The sequence below is a fragment of the Bos mutus genome, chromosome 25 (assembly GCF_027580195.1).
Source record: "Bos mutus isolate GX-2022 chromosome 25, NWIPB_WYAK_1.1, whole genome shotgun sequence".
Taxonomy (NCBI): domain Eukaryota; kingdom Metazoa; phylum Chordata; class Mammalia; order Artiodactyla; family Bovidae; genus Bos; species Bos mutus.
Genome location: NC_091641.1, coordinates 8,705,332 through 8,721,574, shown reverse-complemented (window position 1 = coordinate 8,721,574; position 16,243 = coordinate 8,705,332). Strand labels below are relative to the sequence as shown.

General features: G+C 40.9%; 1 long non-coding RNA gene across 1 annotated transcript in view; it reads right to left on the bottom strand.

Moving 5' to 3' along the window:
* Positions 1-823: 823 nt before the first annotated feature.
* LOC138985606 (uncharacterized) overlaps positions 824-16,243 on the bottom strand; it is a 50,064-nt gene continuing 34,644 nt past the window's right edge. The window contains exons 2-3 of the long non-coding RNA XR_011462637.1: positions 12,406-12,520; positions 824-1,169 (exon numbers count right to left, since the gene is read on the bottom strand). This is a non-coding gene — a long non-coding RNA (uncharacterized lncRNA). The remainder of the gene's footprint in view (positions 1,170-12,405; positions 12,521-16,243) is intronic.

The following is a 16,243-nucleotide window of genomic DNA, read 5'->3' as shown; positions in this document are numbered from 1 at the left end:
GCCCAGCTGCCCCTTCTCCTGAGAACAGCCCTGAGCTGATAGGAGCTATTGGTCTGGATGTTGAGCAGCCTACGATCAATGGCCAGCTGAAACGGGGACTCCCTTCCTCCAGGAAAGCCAACACGTGGTGCAATTTATGCTCTAGAGTCTTCCCTGTGGATCAGGCCAAGAACACACTTTTCCTGAGGCCACATTCTGCTTCCTTACCTCATGAAATCACAGCATCTACTTCTAATACAGACTTAGGCTCTGTTTCTGGGGAACCCAGAAGGAAAATGTGCCCCATAACCAAGAAAAAAAAATCAGTGAAATAGATCAAGAAATGACAAAGATAATCCAATCAGCTGACAAGACTTGAAAACAGCTATGATACAAGTATTCAAGATCTTAAAGGAAAAATAAATGTAATGAGGAGAGAAATAGAAGATATAAAAGAGAACCAATATAACTTCTAGAGCTGAAAATACAATGTCTGAAATGAAAAATTCATTGGATGAGCTCAGCTGCAGCTTGGAGGGGAAAAAAAATTAAAAAGAATATTAATATAGACTTGGAGAACTACAGAACAACACTGATTCATCTATTACATGTATAATTGGTTAGCATTTTTTGCAACAAATTTCTTTCTTTAAAAAATAAAGAAAAATAAAGGTATTTTCTGACAAACAAAAGGTGAGAAAATTCATTGCCAGCGCACCCTGCCCTACAAAAAAAATTTAAAGGAAGTTTTTCAGGCTGAAGGAAAAAGATGTGTAAATATGATTTACCTGACAATGAAGAATACCAGAAATGACAAATAGGCAAATATGTGGACTAAAATAAAACAGATTTTCTCTCATTTTTATTTCCTTGAAAGATAATTGACTTTTCTGTATACCTGAAGGAGAAGGCAATGGCATCCTACTCCAGTACTCTTGCCTGGAAAATCCCATGGATGGAGGAGCCTGGTGGGCTGCAGTCCATGGGGTCGCTAGGAGTCGGACGACTGAGCGACTTCACTTTCACTTTCCACTTTCATGCATTGGAGAAGGAAATGGCAACCCACTCCAGTGTTCTTGCCTGGAGAATCCCAGGGATCGGGGAGCCTGGTGGGCTGCCATCTATGGGGTCGCACAGAGTCGGACACGACTGAAGCGACAGCAGCAGCAGCAGCAGCAGCATACCTGAAACTAACAGAACATTGTAAATCAACTCGGTTTCAGTGAAAAGTTGTTTGTTTTGAAAAGAAATTTAAAACATTTTTTAAGGGTAACTGACTTTTAAAGAAAAAAAAAAATAACACTGTATTGTGGAGTCTAGAACCTTCACAGAAGTGAAATGAAGGACTGCCACAGCACGAAGGATGGAAGTGGAAGTATACTGTTGTAAGGGTCTTATATTATTCACAAAGTATTAGTTAATAGTTTAAAGATAGACTGGATCTTTAACTTGGATAAGTTACAAATCCAAAGTACAAACTCGAGAGCAATTACACACACACACACACATCATACACATAGAGAGAGAAGTAGCTAATGGGCCAAAAGTGATCAAAATGGAAGGCTAAAACCAAAAGACAAATCCTCAGTCCACAGGAAGGGAGGGGGACTTCCCTGGTGGTCCAGCGGCTAGTTGCCACGCTCCCAGTGTGGGGGCCCAGGCTTGATCCCTGGTCAGGGGACTGGATGCAGCACGCTGCAACTGAGTTCACAGGCCACAGCTAAAGATCCCACGTGCCGCAGCTAAGACCTGGCACGGCCAAATAAATGTAAACCAACAACCAACAAAGGAAGGGAAAGAGGCAAAGGTGAACAGAGCTGAAGGAGCAAACAGAAAACAAACAGCAAGGCAGGAGCGTTAAACCCAAACGTATCGCTCGGAGCCTAGTCACTTGGAGTAACGGACTGCATCTGCCCTCCCGCCTTAACAAGGAGAAAACCAAATAAAACATACGACACAGCGGTTCTTCAACACGGACGAGAAGCAGTACAGAAATGTGATCCCTAAGAGAAGAGGAAATAAGGCGAATTCTAAAACCTGGAAATTTTCTTAGATCTTAGGAAATTAAGGTACTTCTAAATAACCCATCAGATCAGATCAGATCAGATCAGTCGCTCAGTCGTGTCCGACTCTTTGCAACCCCATGAATCGCAGCACGCCAGGCCTCCCTGTCCATCACCAACTCCCGGAGTTCACTCAGACTCACGTCCATCGAGTCCGTGATGCCATCCAGCCATCTCATCCTCTGTCGTCCCCTTCTCCTCCTGGCCCCAATCCCTCCCAGCATCAGAGTCTTTTCACATGAGAGATTAGAAAGTATTTTGTACCAAATGGAAATGAAAACACAATACACCAACGTTTGTGGAGTGCAGCTCTAAAAGCAATGACTTAGAGGGAAATTATAGCTTTAACTGCTGTACAAAAGATAAAAAGTTGATAATCGATGAGTAAAGGGTCTGTCTTAAAAACCTAAGAAATGAAAGAGCAAATTCAACCTGAGATAGAAAAATGTGAATAATAAAGATAAGAACATAAGTCAATGAAATAGGAAGTGGACAAACAATACAGAAAATGCTGATACCAAAAGCAGTTGATTTGAAAGGTCCAAATCACTAACATATTTATCTATTGTTATATAACAGTAGTGCCAGAAACATAGTAGCTTTAAACAGCATACGTTAATTTTCTCCTAGTTTTGTGGGTCAGAGGCACAGATCAACTGGGTCCTCTGCTTTAGGACGTGACGAAACTACACTTAAGGTGTCTTGTCTATGGCTCAGCTCGGGAGGAGACCACTTCCAACTTACATAGTTATCGACAGAATCCAGTTCCTTATGGGATGCTGGGCTTGGAGCCTCACTTTCTAGTTTGTCGTCAGCTGGAGGCCACCTGCAGCTCCTGGCAACGTGGCCCTTTCCAAATGGCAGCTTGCAACATAGCAGTTTAATTCCTCAAAGCCATGGTGGAGGGGGGCCATCTCCTAGTAATGTGAATTATTAACTCATACAAAATAATCACATATACATAATCATGTACACTCCTTTACCGTTGCTATATTCTACTGATTAGAATACTTTGGCTACCTGATTCGAAGAGCCAACTCATTGGAAAAGACCCTGATGCTGGGAAAGATTTAAGGCAGGAGGAGAAGGGGGTGACAGAGGATGAGATGACTAGATGGCATCCCCTATTCAATGGACATGAGTTTGAACAAACTCCAGGAGACAGGGAAGGACAGGGAAGCCTGGCGTGCTTCAGTCCATGCGGTCACAGAGAGTCGGACATGACTGAGCGACTGAACAATGACAACTGATTAGAAGCAAGTCGCAGGTCACATGTGCACTTGAGGGGAGCAGCTCACCCAAGTAAGTGAACACCAGAAGGTGGGGACCGTAGGGCTGCTGTACAGCTTTTGTCACAATTGGTAAAACCCAGACTGGATTCTTCAACCAAAAAATAGAGACCATTACGTGACCAATATTATTAGAGAGAGAAGGAGGATCGCTAGAGACTATACACACACTAACTAGATAACATGGGATGATTATGAACAATATCAAGTCAATATATTCAATAACAAATGGAAATGGACATATTCCTTACACAAACTATCAAAACCAGCATACGAAGACACAGAAGGTAAAAGGGCAAATTATAGCTGAGTGAAAAAGAAAAGATAAAAGGGAAGTAAATGAAATAGAAAAATGATAGAGAAAATGGAAGAAACCAAAATCTGGTTCTTCGAAATGGTAACAAAATTCGCAAATCTTTAGCAAGCCTGAATGAGAAAAAGAGCTGTCTCAAATTATTAAAATTGAGAATGAAAGAATAGACATTACTACTAACTATACAGAAGTAAGAAGAGCTATAGGGCAATACCATGAACAGCTGTATACCAACAAAGTAGATAACCTAGATTAAATGGACATAGTTAGAAATATTCAAACTACTAAAATGGACTCAAAAGAGACCAAAAAGCTCTCTAACATGTAAAGAGATTGAATTAATAATAATAACTGTCCTCTGTCCTAAGTTTTCAGTCATGTCCAACTCTTGTGATCCCACTGGCTGTAGCCCTCCAGGCTCCTCTGTCCACGGGATTCTCCAGGCAAGAATACTGGAGTGGGTTGCCATGCCCTCCTCCAGGGGATCTTCCCAACCCAGGGATTGAACCCACGTCTCATGTCTCCTGCATTGGCAGGTGGGTTCTAACTTCTCACAAAGAAAAGCCCAAGACGCGATGGCTTTACGGGTGAATTTTGCCAAATGTTTAAAGAAGAACTGATGCTAGAGGACACCAGCAAGATGGCAGAATAAGAGTTTCCTGTCGTCATCCCCGCCCGCAGGACGTCAGTTCTGGCTACCACTGGTGACGACAGTACCTTTGTGGGAGTCCAGGAATCCAGCAGAGAGGTTCCTTCACTGTCGGAGAAAAGAAAATCTGAGAACACACACATTGGAGACAGTCGATGAATACTTGCCCTATGCCTATGTCACCCCCTCTCAAGGTGGCATAGTTCAATGCCAAGAGAGACCCTCTGGGCCTGTCCTTTCTCCCAGGGAAAAATGAGAGAGCAGTAAGTCAACACTGGGCTTCCCAGTCAAGGTGGATGGCACCCAAGAGGCCCGCTTATTCTAACCCACCCAGAACCCAGAACACGGTCAGCACAGCTGAGGGGTTGAGAGAGGCTGGGAGCACAAGAACTAGGGCTCAGAACTTATCCGAGGGAATTCCCTGGTGGTCCAGTAGTTAAGACTGTGCTCCGACTGCAGGGGGCATGGGTTCAATCCCTGGTCCAGGAACTAAGATCCCACATGCCAATTTAAAAGACAAAACAAAAGCTCATCAAGAGGCTGCAGATCCTACAAACCACTTTGTAGACTCCACCAGGAAGTCCACCCGGGAATCCCTTAGCAAGCCTCACCTGCAGATCCCTCAACTGGCCCAAGTGTATCTCCAATGCTCTGCACACGTCACTGACCTCCTCTGGTCAGCTCCCTGCACACACCGTCATGGACAGGGAGTATGAATCTTGGCAGACAACTTACAAGCACAAGCAGAAAGCTGCCGTGATTCTGGGACTGACAGAAGGCACCAAGCTTGAGCATTCTCAGGGCACAAGCCTAGGGAAATAAAACAGTAGCCTCTCAGCTTCTAGCCTGGCTTCATAGAATCAATAGAAGGCATACAATCTTAAGAATTTCCCTCCAAGGAACGTCCCTCGTGGTCCAGTGGCTAAGACTCTGAGCTCCCAAGGCACGGTGCCCAGGTTCGATCATATGCCGCAACTGAGAGTTCGCAGGCTACAACTAAAGATTCCACGCGCTATAACAAAGGTCCCGCATGCCAGAATGAAAACTGAAGGTCCCATGTGCCATAACTAAGACCAGGTGCAGCCAAATAAATAAATATATAAATAAATATATATTTTTAAAATTTCCCTCCAAGAGGGCACATGAGGTGTGGAGTGGCCACAACCATAGGAAAGGTCTTAACCTCAGAATTCCTAGCTGGGCTGACTGGTGACAGTATTTCTCTCCCAAAGTTAGTCAGTAAAGACTGGAGAAGGTGACTACTTTTTCAAATGTGAAGACAATAATGCAAGACTTTGAGGAACACAAAAAAATTAAGGAAACATGATACCACCACAAGAACACAGTAATTTTTCAGCAGCTGAACCCCTCACATATGAAGGTTTATGAATTGCCTGACAAATAATTCAAAATCATCATTTTAAGGAAGCTCAGGGATCTACAAGAGAACCACAGCTTTCTTAACACGATAAAAGGCATTTATGAAAAATCCACTGCTAACGTCATACATAATGGTGAGAACTGAAAGCTTTCCTGCTAAGACCAAGAATAAGACAAAGATATCAGGGTATTTAGGCAAGAAAGAGAAGCAAAACCACTCAGGTTGAAAAAGATGAACTATTAACTATGTGTAGATGTGTAGATGACAGGGTGTTATTCACAGAAAACCATAAGAAATACAAACACATGTGCATGCACACACACACACACACACCTGTTAGAACTAATAAACAAACTCAGCAAGCTTTTAGAATATAAGAGAAATATTCAAAAATCAATTGAGTTTATTACATAAACTAGAAATGAATCATTCTAAAGGAAAAGTAATAAAACTATTCCTCTCACCATATACAAAAATTAACTCAGAAGATCAAAGACCTAAATCAAAGAACTAAAGCTCTAAAACTCTTAGAAGAAGATATAGTAAATTTTTGTGATCTTGGACTAAGCAGTGGTTTCTCAGATAAGACATGAAAAGCACAAGCAAGAAGAGAAAAAATTAAGTAAATTGGATTTGATCAAAATTTTAAGCATTCACGCTTCAAAGCACCGTCCAGAAAGTGAAAAAACAACCCACTGAATGGAGGAAAATATTTGCAAATCGTTTTTCTGATAAGGGACTAGTTTCCAGAATATATAAAGAACTCTTACAACAGCAATAAAAAGGTACATAAGTCATCCTTTAAATGTGAAAAGGATTTTAATAGACATTTCCCACGAGAAGATATACATGCAAATGGCCAATAAGCACATGAAAAAAAGTTCAACATCATTAGTCACTAAGAAAATGAAAATCAAAACCACACCATGATGTATCAAAACCACTATAATGGATGTAATAAAAAGAAAGACAATAAAAAGTGTTGACAAGAATGTGGAGAAATTGGAACCTTCGTACGTTGCTGGCAGAAATATAAAACGGTGCAGTCACTTTGGAAAAGCGTTTGGCAGTATCTCAAAAAGTTAAAATAGAGTTGCCAAAGGAGGCATTCTACTCTCATGTATATACCACAGGAGAACTGCCAGGACAGGGGAGCCTGGTGGGCTACAGTCCATACCGTCAGAAAGAATCGGACATACCTGAGGCGCTTGAGCATGCACACATGCGAGAACTGAAAATGTATGTCCACGTGAAAACATGTATGTAAATGCTCACTGCAACGTTATCCATAGTGGCCCAAAGTGGAATCAGTTCCCATATCCATCACTGATGAATGGATAAGCATAATGTGGTATACCCATACGATGGAATAATCTTCGACCACAAAAAGATGAATGAAGTCCTTACAAATACTACAACATGGATGAATTTTGAAAACATTGTGCTAAGTGAAAGAAGTCAGCCACAAAAGGTCATGTGTCATATGATTTCATTTATATGAAATGTCCAGAATAAGCAAATCCATAGAGACAGAAAGTGTTTGCCAGGGGCTGGGAGGAAGCGAGAATGAGTGTAAACTAATGGGAATGGAGTTTTTCAGGGGGAGATGAAAATGTTTATGAAATGAGAAGATGGTTGCACAACTTTGTGAATATACTTAAAACAAGTGAATTGTTCCCTTTTTTAAAAAAGTGAATTTTATGGTATGTGATTTATACCTCTGTAAAAAAGAAAAAATAGAAAAATCTGAATGAGTCTATATCTACTAAAATTTATGTTTTATGGTTCAAAACTTTCCAACAAGGAAAAAAATTCCAGGCCCAGATGGCTTCACGGGTAAATTCTAGCAAGCAATTAAGAATGAGGTAATTCCAATCTCACAAAAACTTCTAGAGAACATAGACAGAATATTTCCCAACTAATTTTATGAGGCCAGTGTTACTCTGATACCAAAACCAGACGAAAACATTACAAGGGGGGAAAAAACCTAACAAACCTAGACAAGGGATTGTCAAACCATGGCCTACGGGCCCAAATCAGCCTGCAGTCTGTTTATGTAAATAATGTTTTAAGAAAACACACATTATTTACATACATTATTTCCTAACAATAGTCCTGGAGTGGATTGCCATTTCCTTCTCCAGGGGATCTTCCCAACCCAGGGATCGAACCCGGGTCTCCCACATTGTAGACAGACACTTTACCGTCTGAGCCACCAGGGAAGTCTTAAGAAAACACAGCCACACCCATTCATGTGTGTATTCTCCATTGCTGCCTTCATGTTACAGTGGCAGAGTTGAGTAGTTGTGACACAGATTACACGGTCTCCAGAGCCTCAGATATTTACTACCTGACTCTTCACAGAAAAAATTTGCTGATTCCTTGCTATGGACAAAGAGCTGTCCTGAACAAAGATGCAAAAATCCATTAGGAGGATCAGCAAATCAACCAAGAAACACATAAAAAAGGTAAAAGTCAAGTCAACTGGAAATTTATCCCAGAAATGCAATGTTAGTTTACAAAAAAAAAAAAATCAGTCAATGTAATAAAATATATCAATGAATAAAGGTTAAAAATAACATAGTCTTCTTAATAATGGCAGAAAGAAAGCATTTGACAAAATTCAACATACAGTCATGATAAAAACACTTTTCAGCAAGCTAAAAATGGAAACATTTCCCATCCAACATGGAAGAAGTTTGGAAGTCATCACTCTGTCCTAACAATAAGTAAAAGGCTGAATGAACTGAAGTATGAATAACTTCAGATCCATCAGAGAAGCACAGTCATGGGGAAAATCACTGCCCCCTCCCCACCCAAACTGTAGAGACAGGCAGGTGGACGCAGAGAACTACAGCTTATCCGTGCAGAAAGCAGTACTGGGGTGGGGAAACCTCAATTACAATCAACAAACTGCTGGAGGCTGAGTGTGGACAAGTCTCATTGACAAAAACTCCAAGGGGATGCAGTCAGAGGGTGGCCTGCCCGCCCCCCCCCCCACACACACACAGACACACTTGTGTGAGTTTTACCTCCTGAAGACTTATCAGGTTCTCATAATGAATATCAGAGAAAAACCCCCAGTGCTTCTGGCAGGTGCAGAAGAAAACAAACCATTATGAAACATGCCAGAGTATTCTGTTCTTAACAAAGCCTGCATTCAGGAGAAATGACCTAACCAGAGACTTACTTGCAGAGGGGTTTAACGGAGCCTAACTGTCTTGGGGGAAGGGAAATACCTAGCTCCATCCCATTCTAGCCATCCTGTTCCACCTAAGGCCAGAAAAACAAACAATAAGCACTTGTGAAGCTCACAGTCCAGGAGCATCTGTTCACGAAGACTAAGATCTAATCCTAGGACTATGGACTGCTCCCCTACACCCCCTTTATCACAACATGCCTAAAGGGTAATTTATAGTCATTCCTATCGCCCCGTACATCATGTCCAACTATCAAGGGAAAAAAAAAAACTACAAGGCATACTAAAAGGCAAAAAAACATAGTCTGAAGAGGCAGAGCAAGGAACAGAACCAGACTCAGATAAGACAGGGATGTTGGAATTATTAATATAAAAGCAAGGAATTTAAAGCGACTATAATCACTATGCTAAGGGTGCTCATGGATAAGATAGACAGCATGCAAGAACAGACGGGCAATGTAAGCAGAGATGGAAATTCTAAGAACCAAACAGAAATGCTGGAGATCAAAAGCACTGCAGCATAAATGAAGAATGCCTTTGATGGGCTTATTAGCAGACTGGACACAGCTGAGGAAAGGATCTTTGAGCTTGAGGATGTCTCAACAGAAATCTCCAAAATGGAAAAACAAAGAGAAAAAAAGGCTTGGAGAAAAAATACCAGAGCAGAACAGAACTGGGAGACAGCTACAAAAGGTGTAACATATGCTTAATGCGAATACCAGAAGGAGAAGAAAGAGAGAGACAGGAAGAGAGGAAATTTTTGAAACAATAATTTGTTTGACTGAGAATTTCCCCCAAATTAACGTCAGACACCAGACCACAGATCCAGGAAGCTTAGAGAACATCAATCAGGATGAATGCCGAAAACTACACCCAGGCATATTATATCCAAACTACCAAAAATCAAAGATAAAGAAAAATTCCTGAAAGAAGCCAGGGAAAAATGAAGAGAAAAGATGAGAATTACGTCCAATTTCTCAGAAACTATGCAAACAAGGAGAGAGTGCAGTGAAATACTTAAAAAGTATTAAGAGGGTAAAAAAAATATCCCACCATTTTAGAATTCTAGGAGGAAAATATCCTTCAAAAGTGAATGAGAAATGCTTTCTCGAGCAAAAATTGAGAGCATTTGTTGCCTTGCAAAAAAAAAAAAAATGGTTTCTTTAAAAAATATTTATTTATCTGGCTGTGTCAGGAGGGTCTTAGTTACAGCACACAAGATCTTTGCTGTGTCACGCGAGATCTTTCGTTGTGGCTGGAACGCTTGGCTTGGTTGCCTTGCTGCGCGTGGGATCCCAGTTTCCTGACCAGGGATCGACCCTGCATCCCTCACACTGCAAGGTGGATTCCTAACCACAGGGAAATCCCACAAACAATGCTTTTCAAAAATTCCTTAAGAGAAGGAAAATAATAAAGTTCAGAAACCCACTTTTACATAAAGAAAGAGCGTACACGGGAGAAAGAATAAATGAAGGCTATTTAAAAACGTATTTTTCTTATCCTCAATTGATCTAAGATAATAGCTTGTTCAACCTAATAATACCAACAAAGTACCATGTATACTTATTTGTGTGTGTGTACTTATGTGTAAGTGAAATGAATGATGACAACAGGGACAGGAGGCAGGAATCAGAGTCAGTTTGCTGAAGTGCCTGCACTACTTGTGAAGCAGTAAAGTATTATTTGAAAGTGAACTTGGCCTGGTTGTAAATATATACTGCAAATTCTAGGGCAATCACTAAAAAAAGTAGTAACTGATATGCTAAGAAAGGGGATAATATAGAATAAAAATGCTCAATTAAAACCACAAAAGGCGGAAATGACAAAAGAGCCATTTCTCCAAGAAGATATAACAATCCTTTATGCATACATGCCTAATAACAGAACATTGAAATATGTGAGGCAAAAACTGATGGACCTGCAAGGAGAAATAGATGACCACGACCATATTTGGAGATTTCAATACCCCTCTATCAGAAGTGCATGAATCCAGCAGGCAGAAGAATCAGCAAGGCCACAGTTGAACCCAACAACATCAAACAACTGGATATAAGCAGCATCTAGTGAGTGCTTCATCCAATAATGTCAGAATACAGATTCTCGAGTTCACATGGGACATTGGCTAAGATAGCCTGTAACACATTTGGGGTCATAAAACACATCTTAATGAATTTAAAAGAATGAAAAGCACACAATGTCTGTATCAGACCACCATGGAATTAAACTGGAAATCAACAACAGAAAGATAGCTGGAAAATCCCAAAATCCTTGGAGACTAAATAATACACTTCTAAATAGCACTCAGATGAAGGAAGAAATACCAAGAAAATTTTTTAAATATTCTGAATGAAATGAAAATTAAAACACAACTTATCGAAATGTGTGGGATGCAGTAAAAGCAGATCTTAGAGGCAAATTTATAGCTTTCAGTATATTAAAAAAGAAGAAAGATCTAAAATCAATCAACTAAGCTTCCACCTTAGGTAGCTAGAAAAAGAAGAGCAATTTAAACCCAGTAAGCAGAAGAAGGGGCTCCCAGAAGGCACTAGTGCAAAAGAATCTGCCTGCCAATGCAGGAGACTCAAGAGACGCAGGTTCAATCCCTGGGTTGGGAAGATGCCCTGGAGAAGGAAATGGCAACCAGCTCCAATATTCTTGCCTAGGAAATCTCATGGTCAGAGGAGCCTGGTGGGCTAGAGTCCATGGGTCACAAAGAGTCAGATACTACTGATCACATACACACACACACAGAAGAAAAGATACAATACAAATGAATGGAAATCAATGGACTTGAAAACAGAAAATCAATAGAGAAAATCAATGAAACCAAAATCCAGTTCTTTGACAAGATCAGTAAAATTCATAAGCTTCTTACCAGTCTAAGAAGAGAGGACTCAAGATTACTATTACCAGAAATTAAACAGGAGGCAGCCTTAAAGATCCCAGGGACATTAAAAGGATAATAAATATTATGAACAACTCTGCCTACAAATTTGATAACCTAAATGAAACAGATCCATTCCTTGAAAGACACAATCTGCAAAACTCACATAAGAAGGAAGAGAAAGTTCGAATAGGCCTTTATCTATTAAAGAAATTGAGTCAATAATTATTAACTCCAAATAATTATCAACCTTTCAAAATAGACAGCAGCAGACCCAGATGGGTTCACTGGTCGATTCTAGCTATAAATTCAATTTCTTCAGTAACTATGGAGCTATTCAGGTTAACTCTTAACTCACTTCACAAGGTTGTTGTTACTGAGGAATGGATCCTGTGGGCTCCACTGGGAGGTCTCACGTCATTACCAGGAAGTTGCTGAGGGCAGTGACATGAGAGACGGGAGGAGAAAAAGAAAAAGAAGTCTCTCCTCTCTCTAGGCTTTAGGAGGTCCCTTTCCTGCTCCTCCAGCGGGAACCATAAGGTTCCTCCTGGGCTTCTCACTGTTCCTGCCAACACCAGTTCTTGGTTTCAGGCTGACTTGTGCTCAGACTGGAGGACACTGTAGGAAAAAAATAACGGGTAGACTCACCACTGGTTCGGTGGTGCTCCAACTTCTTGTCTTTTTTTTTTCCAATGTTCCTACTAATATTGACTTTTCAGAGTCCTCAGATCGCTGTTCCATGTATTCCATCCAGGTTTTGCAGCTGTATTCAGTAGGAGAGACAGGGTGGAGTGCGCTTACTACATTTTACCCAGAACCAGAGCCTACAGATTTCTTTAGACATATGAAATTGTAAGAATTAATCACCAGCAGATCTTCACTTCAAAAAAAAATGTTAAAGGAAGTCTTTCAGACAGGAGGAAAATGATACCAGATGGAAATATGGATGGACATAAAGAAAAGGAGAGCATCAGAAATGGTAAGTGTGTGGATAAACTTGAAAAAGTCTTTTTCTTCCTTTTCAAATCTTTTCAAAAGGGAATTGACTACTCAAAGCAGAAATAGTAACAATGTATTGTGGCAGTCATAACAGGTAGAAGCAAAATATCTGACAACAGAAGCACAAAGGTGAAGGAGAAAATAGAAGCACAATCTTGTAAGGATCTTAGACTATATATTTTTAAGTGTATAATGTTACTTGAGGGTAGATTAATAAGTTAAAGATGTACACACTGTCATAAACCATCACTAAATAATAAAAAACTAAGAGTTATACCTAATAAACTAATAAGTGAGATCAAATAAAATCATAAAAAATGTTCAATTAATTCAAAAGAAGGCTGAAAAAGAGGGAACAGGGAACAAAGAGCAGATGGGTCAAATACAAAACAAATATCAGGATAGCAGATTTGAGTCCCACCGTATCAATGATTATATAAAATGTAAATGGTTTGTAGGACGAGTGGTAAACTATGGCCTGCAGCGTGTTCTTACATGGCCCTCAAGCTAAAAATGGTCTGTCCATTCACAAAGCATTGTGGAAAAGAAAGCAAAGGAGAAAAAAAAAAAAGGAAGCGAAGGAGTATGTAGCAAAGACCATATGCAGCCCACAAAGCCTAATTTATTTATTGCCAGTCCTTTACAGAAAATGTTCTTCAATGTTCTTTTCAACCCCAGTTAAAAGTTAAAAGGCAGAGGCAGACTTAAAAGGCATCTTCTCCACGGCAAGAGGCAGTGTGGTCCCAAGAGGACCGGGGGCGCCCTTGTTGCCTTCTCTCTATCTCCTTGCCATTTGATCCTAAAGGAAGAAGTCATCATGAATAGGGTGTTGCAGAGCAGAGAAACTAAAGCCTGGCTTTCTAATTAGGGACAAGGAAGAGGAGTAGTCACAAGCTGGAAAGTGTGAGATCGCTGAGAAAAAGGAACTCAAGAAAACAATTTGGGGGAATTCCCGGGCAGTCCAGTGGTTAGGCTCCGAGCTTCCACTGATGAGGGCCCAGGGTTCAATTCCTGGTCAGGGAACTAAGACCCCACTAAGGGTGTGGTGCAGCCAAAAAGAAGAAGAAAACAACTTGGTAAAGTTGTATGTATGAACCCGTGTGCTCACGGCTGAGCTTTGTGTGTGGATCTGGCCCTAGATAGCATAGACTTTGAGGAATAAATTACGGGAGGACAGACCACTGCCACTCACAGCAACCAACTGAGTATTATCCCAGCAACACAGGACTGTTTTACTATTTGAGTGTTAATTAATGCAGTCTAAAAAAGAAAGCACAGAAGATCATATCAATGTATGTATTTGACAAGATTCAACATCCATTCTGGATAAAGTGAAAGTGAAGTCGCTCAGTCGTGTCCGACTCTTTGTAACCCCATGGACTGTAGCCCACCAGACTCCTCCATCCATGGAATTTTCTAGGTAAGAGTACTGGAGTGGGTTGCCATTTCCTTCTCCAGGGGATCTTCCCAACCTGGATATCGACCCGGGTCTCCTGCATTGCGGGCAGACACTTTACCGTCTGAGCCACCAGGGAATCCCTATCCATTCTGGATAAATTCTCATCAAAGTAGGAATAGAGGACTTGCCTGTGGTCTAGTGTTTAAAACTCCACACTTCCAAAGCTGGGGAATCGAGTCTGATTCCTCATTGGGGAACTAAGATTTTCACATACTGCAATGTGTGGCATGGCCAAAAAATTAAATTAAAAAAATTTTTAAATATGTTTTTAAGTCTTAAAAAAAAAAAAGGTAGGAATAGAAAGGAACTTCCTCAACCTGATAAAGGGCATCTATAAATTACTCAGAACTAAAATCATACTTGGAGCTTCCCTGGTGGCTCAGACAATAAAGAATCCGCCTGCAAAGCAGGAGACCTGGGTTTGATCCCTGGGTTGGGAAGATCCCCTGGAGAAGGGAATGGCAAGACCCACTCCAGTATTCTTGCCTGGAGAACTCCATGGACAGAGAAGCCTGGTGTGCTATAGTCCACAGGGTTGCAAAGGGTTGGACATGACCTAGTGACTAACACTTTTACTTATCAAAATTATAGGGGCTTCCCAGGTGACACAGTGGGAAAGAATCTGCCTGCCAATGCAGGAGACGTGAGTTCCATCTCTGGATTAGGAAGATCCCCTGGAGAAAGAAATATCAACCCACTCCAGTATTCTTGCCTGGGAAATTCCACGGACAAAAGAGCCTGGCAAGCTACAGTCCGTGCGGTCACAAAGAGTCGGACACGACTGAGCGACTGATCAAAATTATACTTACTGGTAAAGGATTGAATACTTTCCCTAAATTCAAGAACAAGATAAGAATGTTTACTCTTACCCCTTCTATTCAACATTGTATTGGAAGACCAAGGCAAGATAATAAAAAAAGAAAAAAAATAAAGGGCACTTTGGGAAGGAAGAATTTAAACTGTCCCTATTTATGGAACACATGATTGTCTCCAAAGAAAATTCCAAGAAATCCACCCCTCAAAAGCTCCTAAAACTATAAATAAATTTATAAAGATGGAAACATACAATTTAAAGTCTATGCACCAGCAGCAAACCATTGGAAACTGAAATCTCAAAAACAGTACCAATTATAATGGTACCCAAACAAGAAACTCTATCTCTAATAAAGCTACAGTTTAAAAAAGACATTGTTTGGAAAAGGAAAAGGTAAACCACAGAATGGAAGAAAATCTTCACAGTATCTATAGATGACAGTGGACTTTTATGCAGCTCAGTAAAAGAGAGAAAAATGGTCTTTTAAAAACTGGGCAAAATGCGTGGATGCCTCTCAAAAGAAGATGTATAAAGGGCAAATAAGCATATGAAACATGCTCAACCTCATTAGTCATTCAGTTCAGTTCAGTTCATTCGCTCAGTCGTGTCTGACTCCTTGTGACCCCATGAATCGCAGCACGCCAGGCCTCCCTGTCCATCACCAACTCCTAGAGTTCACCCAGACTCATGGCCATCGAGTCAGTGATGCCATCCAGCCATCTCATCCTCTGTCGTCCCCTTCTCCTCCTGCCCCCAATCCCTCCCAGCATCAGAGTCTTTTCCAATGAGTCAACTCTTCACATGAGGTGGCCAAAGGACTGGAGTTTCAGCTTCAGCATCAGTCCTTCCAAAGAACACCCAGGCCTGATCTTTAGAATGGACTGGTTGGATCTCCTTGCAGTCCGAGGGACTCTCAAGAGTCTTCTCCAACACCACAGTTCAAAAGCATCAATTCTTCGGTGCTCAGCTTTCTTCACAGTCCAACTCTCACATCCATACATGACCACTGGAAAAACCATAGCCTTTGACTAGACGAACCTTTGTTGGCAAAGTAATGTCTCTGCTTTTGAATATGCTAGCTAGGTTGGTCATAACTTTCCTCCCAAGGAGTAAGCGTCTTTTAATTTCATGGCTGCAGTCACCATTTGCAGTGATTTTGGAACCCCCCAAAAATATAAGTCTGACACTGTTTCCACTGTTTCCCCATCTATTTC